Genomic DNA, 12,631 nt, shown 5'->3' on the forward strand with positions numbered 1-12,631 from the left:
GGTCAATAGGATACGTGCCTTCACCTATTCGTAAAAGTTGTTAAGCAAAGTGAACTAAATGCTACTAACGAGTATGTTGAAAATATTGTAAAGAAATTACAATCTGAAATCACACACAGGCATCGAAAGAAATTAGAAGCCATGCAACTAAAGCTGCATCAGCAACAGAACAACCAACCATCCAACAAAACACAGTTTTATGACAGAGTCATTAACTTAACTGATCTAATCTTCAGTGAAAAAGAACATCTACACAGGAAAGGGCTGAAACACGATGTCCAACACAGATTAAGATTTTAAAGACCTATTCTAAAGTTGTTCTCTGTATATGTCAATTGTTTAATAATTAGATGTCTGGCCCCATGAATAAATTCATCTTTGATTACAGTTTGTAGAAAAAAATCGGTGGCGTTTTTACAGATATGTGTGTGCGAATGTGCCTCTTGAGTGAAGTGGTAAGTACGAACAGGATGGAGAAAAGTATGATGATGCTAAAAAGTTAGAAACGCTTTTCTTGCGCTATGTGGTGGTTTCACACACTTCATTTTTTTCACTATTTCGCTCATATTTTCCGCCTTCGACTCACGAAATTCATAACTTAACATCAAACGTTTTCAAGACAAAAATATGCATTTCACTTCATTCAAGAGAAAAAAATAAAGCGTTTATTACGACAAATTACATTGATGATGGACGCACAGGGTCCGAAATGCATTGTGAATTTAATAAAAGACTGTTGTGACTGATGCCATTTATTAATTCATAATTCCTGTGTATAGAATACAGTCATGTTTGAAGCTGCAAAATATCGCAAAAATTAAATTAAAATGTGCTGTTATTTCTCATTTCGATAATTCAGCTCTCAATTTTTTTTTAGTCGCAGTATTTGTGTGTGTGGCCAGAGATGTGATTTTTTTTAAAGCATGGATTGAAATCATCTGTAGGTATTGGCTTGGGGATAACCGAAAGTGTTTGTCGAAAGTCTCCTGAGAGTATGAGCAGAACTCCTCCCACCATTACAGAGTTGCCTCGCAATTCATAGAACGTTCTGTCCACGGCATTGAGTGATTTTTTATGTGCCACTGTGTGCTCGTTCCAGAAGATAATTTTAGCTTGCTGTAGAAGTTCACCTCGTCCAGATGCTCTTCAGATTTTACATAGCAAAGACTGTTCTTCAGCTATGTTCAGCGGTAGTTGTAGGGCGCAAAGTATAGTTCATCCTCCTTCGATAAGTGTGTCTCCAATGCCGAATGATGATCTGTTATTGTTGATCGGAGTAACACCGGAAGAATCCATTTGAAAGCAGGCATTGTACCCATTTTGAAGAAAGTGTTTTGATTCTGTAGTTTCCCCAATCACGTACTATAAAAATTCCTGCGTAGGTGCTTGCATTAGTGGTAATCGAAATTTTCCATTCATGTAAGAGAATCCTGGTGTTTCTGTTATGAATTTTTTCACATTGAAAAATTGGCAGATGTTATCCATTTAACCGAATACGAAGTGTTTGTTATATTCTTTCGTCGGGTCGTAGTGGAGTGCCTCATTTGTACTGTTTACTTGTCCGCTCTTCTCCAAGGGTGATATTCTTAGGCCTGGCTTGAGTTCGCTGTCTTTTATTGTAAGATTGTCATAATTCTTGTTTCTTCATTCGGTATATTTCGTTGTTCTTCGGTTTTTCTGCTTCTCAAAGTGCTCAATCTCGTTCATTGGGAACTTAAACGTGCGTCACGCTCTTGGTCTCTATCGTTATTCACAGTTTTTCGTTTTCAGCGTTTTCTTCAGAACTGACAAGATCTTCTTCTATTTTAAGTATGGACATTGTCTAAAATATAAGTCAGTACAACTTTTTATTAACAAATACACTAAGTACACTTTCCAAATTTTTCATATTTTTCATATTTTTCATTTTCTATTTATAGTCAGTCACTGTATTACTCTGACTACTCACACTTCACTCCTTGTTTTTATACACTCAGTGAACTACTGTTGTGGTTCCTCCCCTTGTCAGTGATAAGAAACTGATGAGCAAACCCACGTCGGATCTCGCTTTATATACCCCCTATCAACTGGTATCCCTACCAGTGGTGATTTCCAGAACATACCAAAGAGGCTTCGAATGGTTCACAATGTTTTTAGAACATTCCACAACATTCGAGAGTGTTCAGGAATGTTACACAATTATCTGACGTGTTAGCTGGTGTTCCAGATCATTCCGAAATCTTCCCAAATCCACCAGACTATTCCCGAACATACGAGAATATCCCGGAACATTCTGGAATGTTATCCAATACTCTCGAATCTTCTGGAATGTTTGCGAATAGTCAAATGTTCTGGGATGTTCTAGAAATTTCTAGAGGGAGAAACTTCCCAGGCCTTATAGCTTCAAAACATGGGCTCCAGGTAAAAACGGGAAAACTTCTTCATGGAGGAGAGATAGAGGCCTACCATACCATATAACTCCCTTGATCGTACCGGTACTCGATCCTGAGTTTTAGCGGCACGATATTGTATACTTCCTTCGACAATACACTATGTGATCAAAAGTATCTGGACACCTGGCTGAAAAAGGTTTACAAGTTCGTGGTATCCTCCATCGGTAATACTGGAATTCAATATGGTGTTGGCCGACCCTTAGCCTTGATGACAGCTTCCACTCTCGCAGCCATACGTTCAATCAGATAGCGGAAGGGTTCTTGGGGAATGGCAGCCCATTCTTCGCGGAGTGCTGGACTGAGAAGAGGTATCGATGGCGGTCGGTGAAGTCTGGCACAAAGTCGGCGTTCCTTAACATCCCAAAAGTGTTCTATAGGATTGAGCTCAGGACTCTGTGCAGGCCAGTCCATTACAGGGATGTTATTGTCGCGTAACCACTCCGCCACAGGCCGTGCATTATGAACAGGTGGTCGAACGTGTTGAAAGATGCAATCGACATCCCTGAATTGCTCTTCTACAGTGGGAAGCAAAAAGGTGCTTAAAACATCAATGTAGGCCTGTGCTGTGATAGTGCCATCAAAAACAACAAGGGGTGCAAGCCCCCTCCATGAAAAACACGACCACACCGTAACAAAATTATTCAAATGGCTCTGAGCACTATGGGACTTAACATCTGAGGCCATCAGTCCCCTAGAACTTAGAAATACTTAAACCTAAGTAACCTAAGGACATCACACACATCCATGCCCGAGGCAGGATTCGAACCTGTGACCGTAGCAGTCACGCGGTTCCGGACTGAGCGCCTTAACCGCGAGACCAACGCGGCCGGCCACACCGTAACACCACTGCCACCGAAATTTACTGTTGGTACTACACACGCTAGCAGATGACGTTCACTGGACATTCACCATACCTACAACCTGTCATTGGATCGCCACATTGTGTACCGTGATTCGTCACTCCACACAACGTATTTCCACTGGTCACTCTTCCAATGTTTACATCAAGGGAGGCGTTGTTTGGCATTTACCGACGTAATGTGTGGCTTATGAGCAGCCCTTGGACCATGAAGTTTTCTTCCCTCTCACCTGACCGTCATAGTACTTGCAGTGGATCCTGATGCAGTCTGGAATTCCTGTGTGATGGTCTGGATAGCTGTCTGCCAATTACACATTACGATCCTCTTGAACTGTCGGCGGTCTTTGTCAGTCAACAGACGAGGTCGACCTACGCGCTTTTGTGCTGAACGTGTCTCTTCACGTTTCAACTTCACTATCACATCGGAAACAGGGGACCTAGGGATGTTTTGGAATGTGAAAATCTCGAGTACAGACGTATGACACAATTGACACCCAATCACCTGACTATATTCGAAGTCCGTGAGTTCCGCAGAGCGCCTCATTCTGCTCTCACATGATGTCTAATGACTACTGAGGTCGCTGATATGGAGTACCTGACTGTAGGTGGGAGCACAATGCATTTAATATAAAAAAATATGTTTTGGAGGGTGTCAGAATACTTTAGATCACATAGTGTATATGTTTATTATAGCGTATATATTCCCACTGTACAATGATCAACTGTAAGTTGCTCACTGCTATTGTCTTGATAGTGACAGAATCTTGTGAATGTTATTCATATCCAGTGACGTTCAGTCTTTAATGTACCCTGATATTTTCCGTTGCATAATTTCACACGATTTAACACAAGCGCATGTTCCGCGTTTGAGCAGAGACAGATTGCGTTCTTTACTGTGTTACTGTTGTCATTACTGATTCTGTTACAAGGCATAGTTTCTTCCAATCTGGGTAAGTAGGTTTATTACCTAGTAGAAAAACAATTCCTGAAATGGCCATACAGTTTATATGTTAAAAGTGCTGGCTGGTCATCTGGCATCACAGAGACATCAAACGACTGTATACTGTCATCAGCAGATTTTACAATTTCATAAACTGGCTTATTAGAGATATCAGCTTCTTCATAGACATGTGAGCCGGCTGCTTCGCAGTAAACTGACATCAACTGCCATTTGAAAGAAGTAAATGCTGATCACAGAAATATGACAAGCTTCATTGAAACATCAGCTGACTATGCCGACAAATGAACTGGCGTTATACGTATGTCAGTTGACTGAATAGAAAATTGACTTTTTTTGAAAGTTCTTTTGATCCTACAGCAGCACAATCTAGTTTTATAGGAAAAAGTGCCTTTGAAGACACATCAACTGGTTTCACACAGACATAAATCGATACCAGACAGAATTATTGTATTTATTGATACGTAAAGTGAACGCAAAAAAGTAAAGTCTTATAGCGCTTTTGGCTGGGAGACACCGAATGGCAGGTTCAGCTGCCTAATGGGAAAGGTTTTCTGTGCTTCGTACACAATGGCGCTCTTCCTCTGTGAAATGTGAGAGTTGTGCGTGTATCTTTTTAAAAGTAAGTGTCTGTCATGCATATGTGTAATTTGGCGTCTTGATTGTGTGAGTTGATTATGAGACAGAGAGAAGTGGGAGAAACCCAGTGCCAGCACATGTCTTACTGCTCCTGAATAGCACTGGTCATCGGGCGCAAATAGAAGCGAAACTCTTTACTGGGGACAATTCTTCTCCAGTCAATGGGATTCCCAGCAGCAGACACAACCACGAGTGATCGTCTGAATCCCTTTCGTTGTCACCCGCGAAACTCTTAAGTTCAACGGTACGTCAACGCTATTCTACGCCTCATTTATTTGCTCTTCAAGTTGAGCTATTCTGGGCTTACATTTCTGTCTTACAGGAAGATAATGCACATTGCGCGGGTTTCTACTGCCAGTCACCGTGCTTGCCAAATACTGGCTTGGCTAGAAATGTAGACGGATCTCTCGCCAGCTGAGAACATTTGGAGCATTCTGAGGAGCGTCGTACAATCACCACGGAGCTGTGACGATCTAACGCGCCAATTGGACAGTGTTTTGCATGATACCCCTCAGGAGGACTTCCGACAACTCTATTAATCATTATCAAGTCGAATAACTGCTTGCATAAATGTCGGAGTCGCTCCAATGCGTTACTGACTTGCTGAATTGGTGAAGCTCTTTCTCTTTAATAAATCAACCAAGTTTTCTGAAACTGTAATCATTTACGGTCCTGGGATCGAATTTCGGTCTGACAACGGATTCTTTTCTCTTTATCTCTCAAAGATGTGAGGAGTCACACACCGTCAGCTGGCTTGCGGAGTATGGATGTGGATATAGAAAAAAATCAATACGTGGTTCGGATTCCATATCAAATTCTAACATTCCCTTCCCCCGGCTGGATAACTGGGGTCGGTTACGGACACTACGTTGTATAGTAGTATCCAACAGAAATGTAGCACAAGACCATTGACCCACACGAAATTACGAACTAAATTTATACGGAAGCCTCTGAGCGCCAATCCAACTCATATGTGTTCGGCTTTATATAGAGACATCGCTCGGCTTCATTGTTATATCAAATGGCTGTAGAGTGAACGCACAAATATGTGAAGTGCCTGCACAGACATATCAAAATCATTCTCTTCCCGTTGCAGTTCTCTTCTATCTTCGTACTCTAACAGGTTAAATCGCTCGTTCCGATAGAGTCTGTGCCATTGTTTTTAACTGAGTCCGCAGCGGCTGTATATCAAATCCTGGTTGGATTTTCTCAGCATGGCACAGCTCTAGAGGGACTAAATCACCCCTCCCACATGACAGCACTAACTCATGGCGAACCAGGGCAAGAGTTACGAAACCTGCGTCTCTGAAAAAAAAGTAACCGCATATTACTGGCTTTTTTAAGTTTTCATAGAGGGGAAACATGATTTTCTCTGAAGTCGTGTCGCTTCCCACGCCAACAAGCAAACAGATACAATTTTAAAGATCTTTATCTAAATCACCTGTGCGTTGGAACTTGTTAGCCATACATTTCTAAGACGCCGAAGTTCTTATACAACCGAGGCGGTCGATGGAAGTGGTTCACAAGCCTATTTGCAGTATCAGCGAACACAAGAACTTCCTAATTTTTGTTTCACATGACTCTGTACACAATCCCCTTTTTTCGTCTCCACTGTGTAGACACGTTCCTTCAGTCCATCGCCCCCAGCCCGGACTTCTGCTGGCGCCACTGCAGGTAGCTCGGTATTGTTGTGCTGCAGACCTGTCTTGAGGAGTGGCTGCCCTGTCTGCTGTCTACAGCTGTGGACCTGTCCAACAAGATTTACTGAGGGATGGGCTCGCCACCAATTACTGTCAACTCCCAACATGCCCAATCTATGAGCTAAGAACCATGAAAATACCTCATGCTCTTAGTATCCGACCAAGCTCCACAATGCCTGGTCAGGATGTTAACTTTCTAGAGTCTTACTCAAGGTGTGCCAGGTTGAAATAAAATCTGTATGTGGAAAATTGGTGAGAGAGTCATTTGTCCTCTCTCAGTGTCTATGGTGACATCGACTGGCTTGATGAAAGTGTCAAAAGATTTGATAAACTAATTTTATAGTGTAAACAACTGCATTTACAAGGATACAAATGGAATTCATAAAAAAGTCAACTGACACAGAAATATAAACTGTGATTACATTGAGAAATAAAACAGCAAACATAATTGAAAAAGTTATGTATATGTTCACAATGTTGCCATATGTTCCGCTGAGAAAGTATACTGCAATAAATGACTCATTCCACAACATAGCAAGAGTTCACAGTACTGATTAGAGGAGTATGGAGCTAACTAGTCAACAAAAACTGCGTTAGTGGGGACTTAGTTGGCTATACCATGGATTTTGGTAGCCACAATACCAAACACAACAAATGACGTTATTGTAAATGGCTTTATCGAAATATCATCAACCTTTACAGAGGTATCAAGTGGAATTACATAAACTTGATGTGATTTTATTGGCTTTGTATACACCTTCATTTGTAGCGATATCAGCTAGCTTTATAGTAACATCAAATGCGTTTATGGAAACACCGTCAGAGAGATAGCAAACAGATTTAAAACAAAAAGGAGTGTCTTTGTATAAATGCCACCTGCCTTAATGAAGAAATCAACTGGCTTCACAGAGACGACATCTGATTATACAGACACTACAAGTGGCTTCTTAGAAACGTCCACTGATTCGATAGAGGCGCAGCTGGCTGTGTACAGACACAATATGCGTTTCTCGAAACTTTAACTGCCTTCACACAGGTTTTATACGGCCATCAAGTGACGACGTTATATTAACAGAGATAATACATGTTTTATAATACTGTCAGTTAAGTTTATAAAGACGCAGCAAGTCATTATAGTAACAGAAACTGACTGCATAAGGACAGGAAATACTACCATATGGAAACCAACTGGCTTCATAAACATATCAAACGACTTTATAGAATACCATAAGTCATCTGACTTCATGCAGAAACTAAATAGCCCTACGGAAATATCGATAGGTTTCGAAGGGATATTAACTGGGTTTACTGAGAAAACAACTGGGTTGACAGAGATACCGAAAGGCTCTGTAGCAAAACGAACTATCTTTTATGCAGTCGACAAATAGTTTGACAGTGACGACTGGTGCATTTATAAATGTCTGCTGTCTGTACAGAAGCTCAAATGACTTTGTAAAGACATCAGATTACGTTATGGATAAATTAAGTCTTCTCAGGGCCAAGAACTCCTCAATATAACAACATGTAACACACAGGATTAACTAGTTGTATAAAGACGGCAAAGGGTCATTGGTTCATCACAGACGCAGCCTGGATTTACAGAGATACCTTCTGCTTTTATAGTGACATAAAGTGGCTTACATGTTCATCAGCGTCCTTCATAGTAATCTCAATAGGCTCTATACCTACAACAAATTGATAAAACATTCGTTATTAACCTTTATAAAAACAGCAAGTAGCGCCTTGGAGACGTTATCTGACTTTATATTGAATAGTATATGTAATTAGTTTTATATTAGTGAGGGTCACCACAAAACACTAAATCAACTAAGTTGTCGACGTTTCGACCGACGTTTGCCTTCCTGAAGAGGAAGGACTGCAGCAACTCGTCGAAATGTCTGCAGTTAGTTGCTTAAGTGTTTTATAATAACGTGGCCAAAGGCATAGAATTATTTTATATTTATATTATTTGGTTTTCTAAAACGTCTGCTGGATTGACATAGATTACAAATTGCCTTGTATACAGGGTCAGTCACCTAACGTTAATGCTGGATATATCAAATACTGACGAACCGATCCCACAGACCGAACGTGAGGAGAGAAGCCAGTGTAATTGTTTAATACAAACCATACAAAAATGTTTTTAACACAAACCTACGTTTTTTTAAATGTAAGCATGTTAGATTTGTTAGCACATCTGAACATATAAACAAATACGTAAAAAGTGCCGTTTGTTGCATTGTAAAATGTTAATTACATCCGGAGATATTGTAACATAAAGTTGACGCTTGAAATCTCCGACGTTCAGTTGCGTGCTGTAACAAACAAGGGCCACGGTCCGCGAGCACCATCTGCAGGGACATGTTTACGATGACGACCGTGTTTACAAGTGTGTATGAAGTGCACTGTTGTGGTTTGGTCTAGCTGTCGCAGTGTCTGCACGTAGCGCTTGCTACTATTGTTATTCTGCATTCGTCTCCGCACGCAGACCAACTGTAGTACACCGTGTTACCAGACGTCTGTGATAGTGTAGTGTTGTAGGAACTGTGACCATGGTGTATTCGAACTCTGAAAAGGCGGATATGATACTCATCTATGGCGAGTGTCGACGAAATGCAGCTGAAGCCTGCAGGGTGTATGCAGAACGGTGCCCGGACAGAGAGCATCCAACGTGCCGCACATTGCAAAACATCTATCGCCAACTGTATGCAACAGGTATGGTCGTAGCACGCAAACGGGTCCGTAACAGGCCCGTCACAGGAGAAGCGGGTGCAGTTGGTGTGTTAGCTGCTGTTGCCATGAACCCACACATGAATACACGGGACATTGCGAGAGCCGGTGGACTGAGTCAAAGTAGTGTCATGCGCGTACTGCATCTCCACCGCTTTCACCCGTTTCATGTGTCGCTACATCAGCAATTACATGGTGATGACTTTAATCATGGGGTGCAATGCTGTCAATGGGCATTAACAGAGAATGCGTTGCAGTTCTACCTGTTTACCGATAAAGCGGGTTTCACAAACCACGGGACAGTGAATCTACGGTACATGCATTACTGGTCCGTGGACAATCCTCGCTGGCTCAGACAGGTAGAGCGACCGTGGACTGTAAATGTATGGTGCGGTATCATTGGCGACCACCTCATTGGTCCTCACTTCATTGCATGGGCCAAAACAGCTGCAACATACATCGCGTTTCTACAGAATGATCTGCCAACGTTGCTCGAAAATGTCCCACTGGAAACGCGTCGACGTATGTCATATCAGCATGATGGTGCACCTGCACATTCCGCAGTTAACACTAGGCTGACCCTTGACAGGATGTTCAACGGGCGTTTCATAGGACGTGGAGGACGCATAAATTGGCGAGCCCGTTCTCCTGATCTTAGACCTCTGGACTTCTTTCTGTGGGGTACGTTAAAGGAGAATGTGTACCGTGATGTGCCTACAACCCCAGAGGATATGAAGCAACGTATTGTGGCAGCCTGCGGCGACATTACGCCAGATGTACTGCGACGTGTACGACATTCATTATGCCAGAGATTGCAAATGTGTGCAGCAAATGAGGGCTACCACATTGAACATCTATTGGCCTGACATGTCGGGACACACTCTATTTTACTCCGTAATTGAAAACGTAAACAACGTGTGTACGTGTACCTCACCCCTCATGGTAATGTACATGTGCGTCAGTGAAAAAGACCAATAAAAATGTGTTAGCATGTGGACGTAATGTGCTGTTCCAGTCTCTTCTGTACCTAAGGTCCATCACCGTTCCCTTTGGATCCCTACGTAATTCGGTGCTCTCCGATACACATGATCGAACAGCGGAGGAGTGGTAGTCAAGGGTCAACTTTAAGTTACAATATCTCCGGATGTAATTAACATTTTCAATGCCATAAACGGCACTGATTTCGTATTTGTTTATATGTTCAGATGTGCTAACAAAACTAACGGGGTTCCATTTTAAAAAACGTAGGTTTGTGTTAAAAACATATTTCCGTGCATTTTTTATGGTTTGTATTAACCAGTTACACTAGTCCCTCTCCTCACGTTCGGTCTGTGGAATCGATTCGTCAATATTTGATGTGGCTTACGAAATATAACCAGCGGTAATGTTAGGTGATTCACCCTGTATAAATCAACTGGCTTGACAGCGACATAAACCAACTGGTTTACAGTTTTCATTCGCTTTATGGAGACATAAACAAAACTCATAGATAGAACAAGTGGCTTTATAAAAAGACCAACGACCTGCACGTAGTGTCGACTGATATTATATAGACCTAAAGTATATTTTTGCCTTTACAGAGACCTCGCTTAGCTTTAAAGAGTTACGATCTGGCTCTGGAGTCATACTACGTGGCTTTATAAGCACATGCAGCATAAGCCGGTATCAAAGAGGTACTGAATAATTTTATAGAGACATCAATAGTTTTTCTACAGACCATCAGCGGCAATAAAATGACAGAGTTTGGGTACAAGGAAGTATAAAAAAGCTGTCTTATTAAACCAACTGTCTTTCTAAAGATGCTGTGTTGCTATATAGAGACAACCAAATCTGCATCTGTACTTCACAACCCTCTTTACAGTGATGGTGGAAGGGAATTTTTAGTACCACTATGTTTTCGATACTTACCTATTCCCTCGCGAATGATGAGTATATTATACGCTATTTTTGTTTCATAGATCAACGGTGAAAAAATCCTCAGTGATACTGTTTTAATACCGGACGGTTTTAATTAAACCGTAGCTACCCGCGGAGGTCCAGTATGGGCTGTAATTCTCTTATGGCAGCTGAACTAGGTTCATGTGCTAATGCGTTAATGATGAGTCGATTTACACGGGAAAACAAATTAGTTCGAATTGTAGCCACTAGGTGCAAATATTGCGCGATACGCTGTTTGCATGACGGTATGACACCCACGCTGACATTTGAAAAGCCACAACGTGAGTGAACTGTGTCGACGTTGGAAAGATGGACTGTATGCTGTTATTGAACCTGTTTTGTGTGAACGGCTTCACTAAGAGAATGTCGTTGATTGAAAGTCCTGAGGAGATGCGTAAAAGTCATTAAATGCTTTAAGAAGATGATAATGAAATTCGAAAACACAGATTGGCTTGGAATGGCACCTGGAAGCGGGGGTTCTTGACAGTGGAAGTTATGGACGTGGTGGCTTTTGCTGCAACCGACTATGTACCAAGTGCACAGGGTAGCGCTAGTGTTCGTACAGGGTAATGAGAATTGCCCATCCCATGGTCAACAGTACGTAAAGTTATGCGGTCTGTTTTAAAGTGATAGCTTTACAAGATCCAGACAGTGCACCAACTGAAACATCATGATCTGCAATGTTCTGAATTCGTTCTTCGGTTTATGGCATTGATCGAAGTTGATGATATCTGACCGGGAAATATTCATATGGTCCAAATGGCTGTAAGCACTATGGGACTTAACATCTGAGGTCAACAGTCCCCTAGACTTAGAACTTCTTAAACCTAACTAACCTAAGGACATCACACACATCCATGCCCGAGGCAGGATGCGAACCTGCGACCGTAGCAGCAGCGTGGTTCCGGACTGAAGGGCATAGAACCACTCGGCCACAGCGACGGTCCCGGGACATATTCTATGGAGTGCCTAGGCAGATTCTACTTACACGGTGTAATGTATACACAAAACTGACGAATTTGGGGTACTGTTAAACATCGTACCGTGCACGAAGAGCCTTACTCTCGCCGTATGTGACTATGTAGTGTGGACTAACAAGCACTTTTATTCTCTGTTCGTTCTTCTTTGAAGAGAATACTCCCAGAGGACCTGTCAAGTACACGTGATGTCCACAGGTTGTCGAGAACTTCTTGTACAGCTTGTGATTCCTGATTTGGCAGTGCGCAACTGTGTGGAAACCACAATTTTTATCTAAGATAGGGCAATACATCAAATCGCTTGCCCTGTGGAAAATCTGCTTAATGTAACCTTCCACCAACGTGTTACTTCCAGAGGTTCTCTAGATGCATGACCTGCAAGATGACTTGATCTGGGT

Source organism: Schistocerca gregaria, chromosome X (assembly GCF_023897955.1).
Source record: "Schistocerca gregaria isolate iqSchGreg1 chromosome X, iqSchGreg1.2, whole genome shotgun sequence".
NCBI classification, from domain to species: Eukaryota; Metazoa; Arthropoda; class Insecta; order Orthoptera; family Acrididae; genus Schistocerca; species Schistocerca gregaria.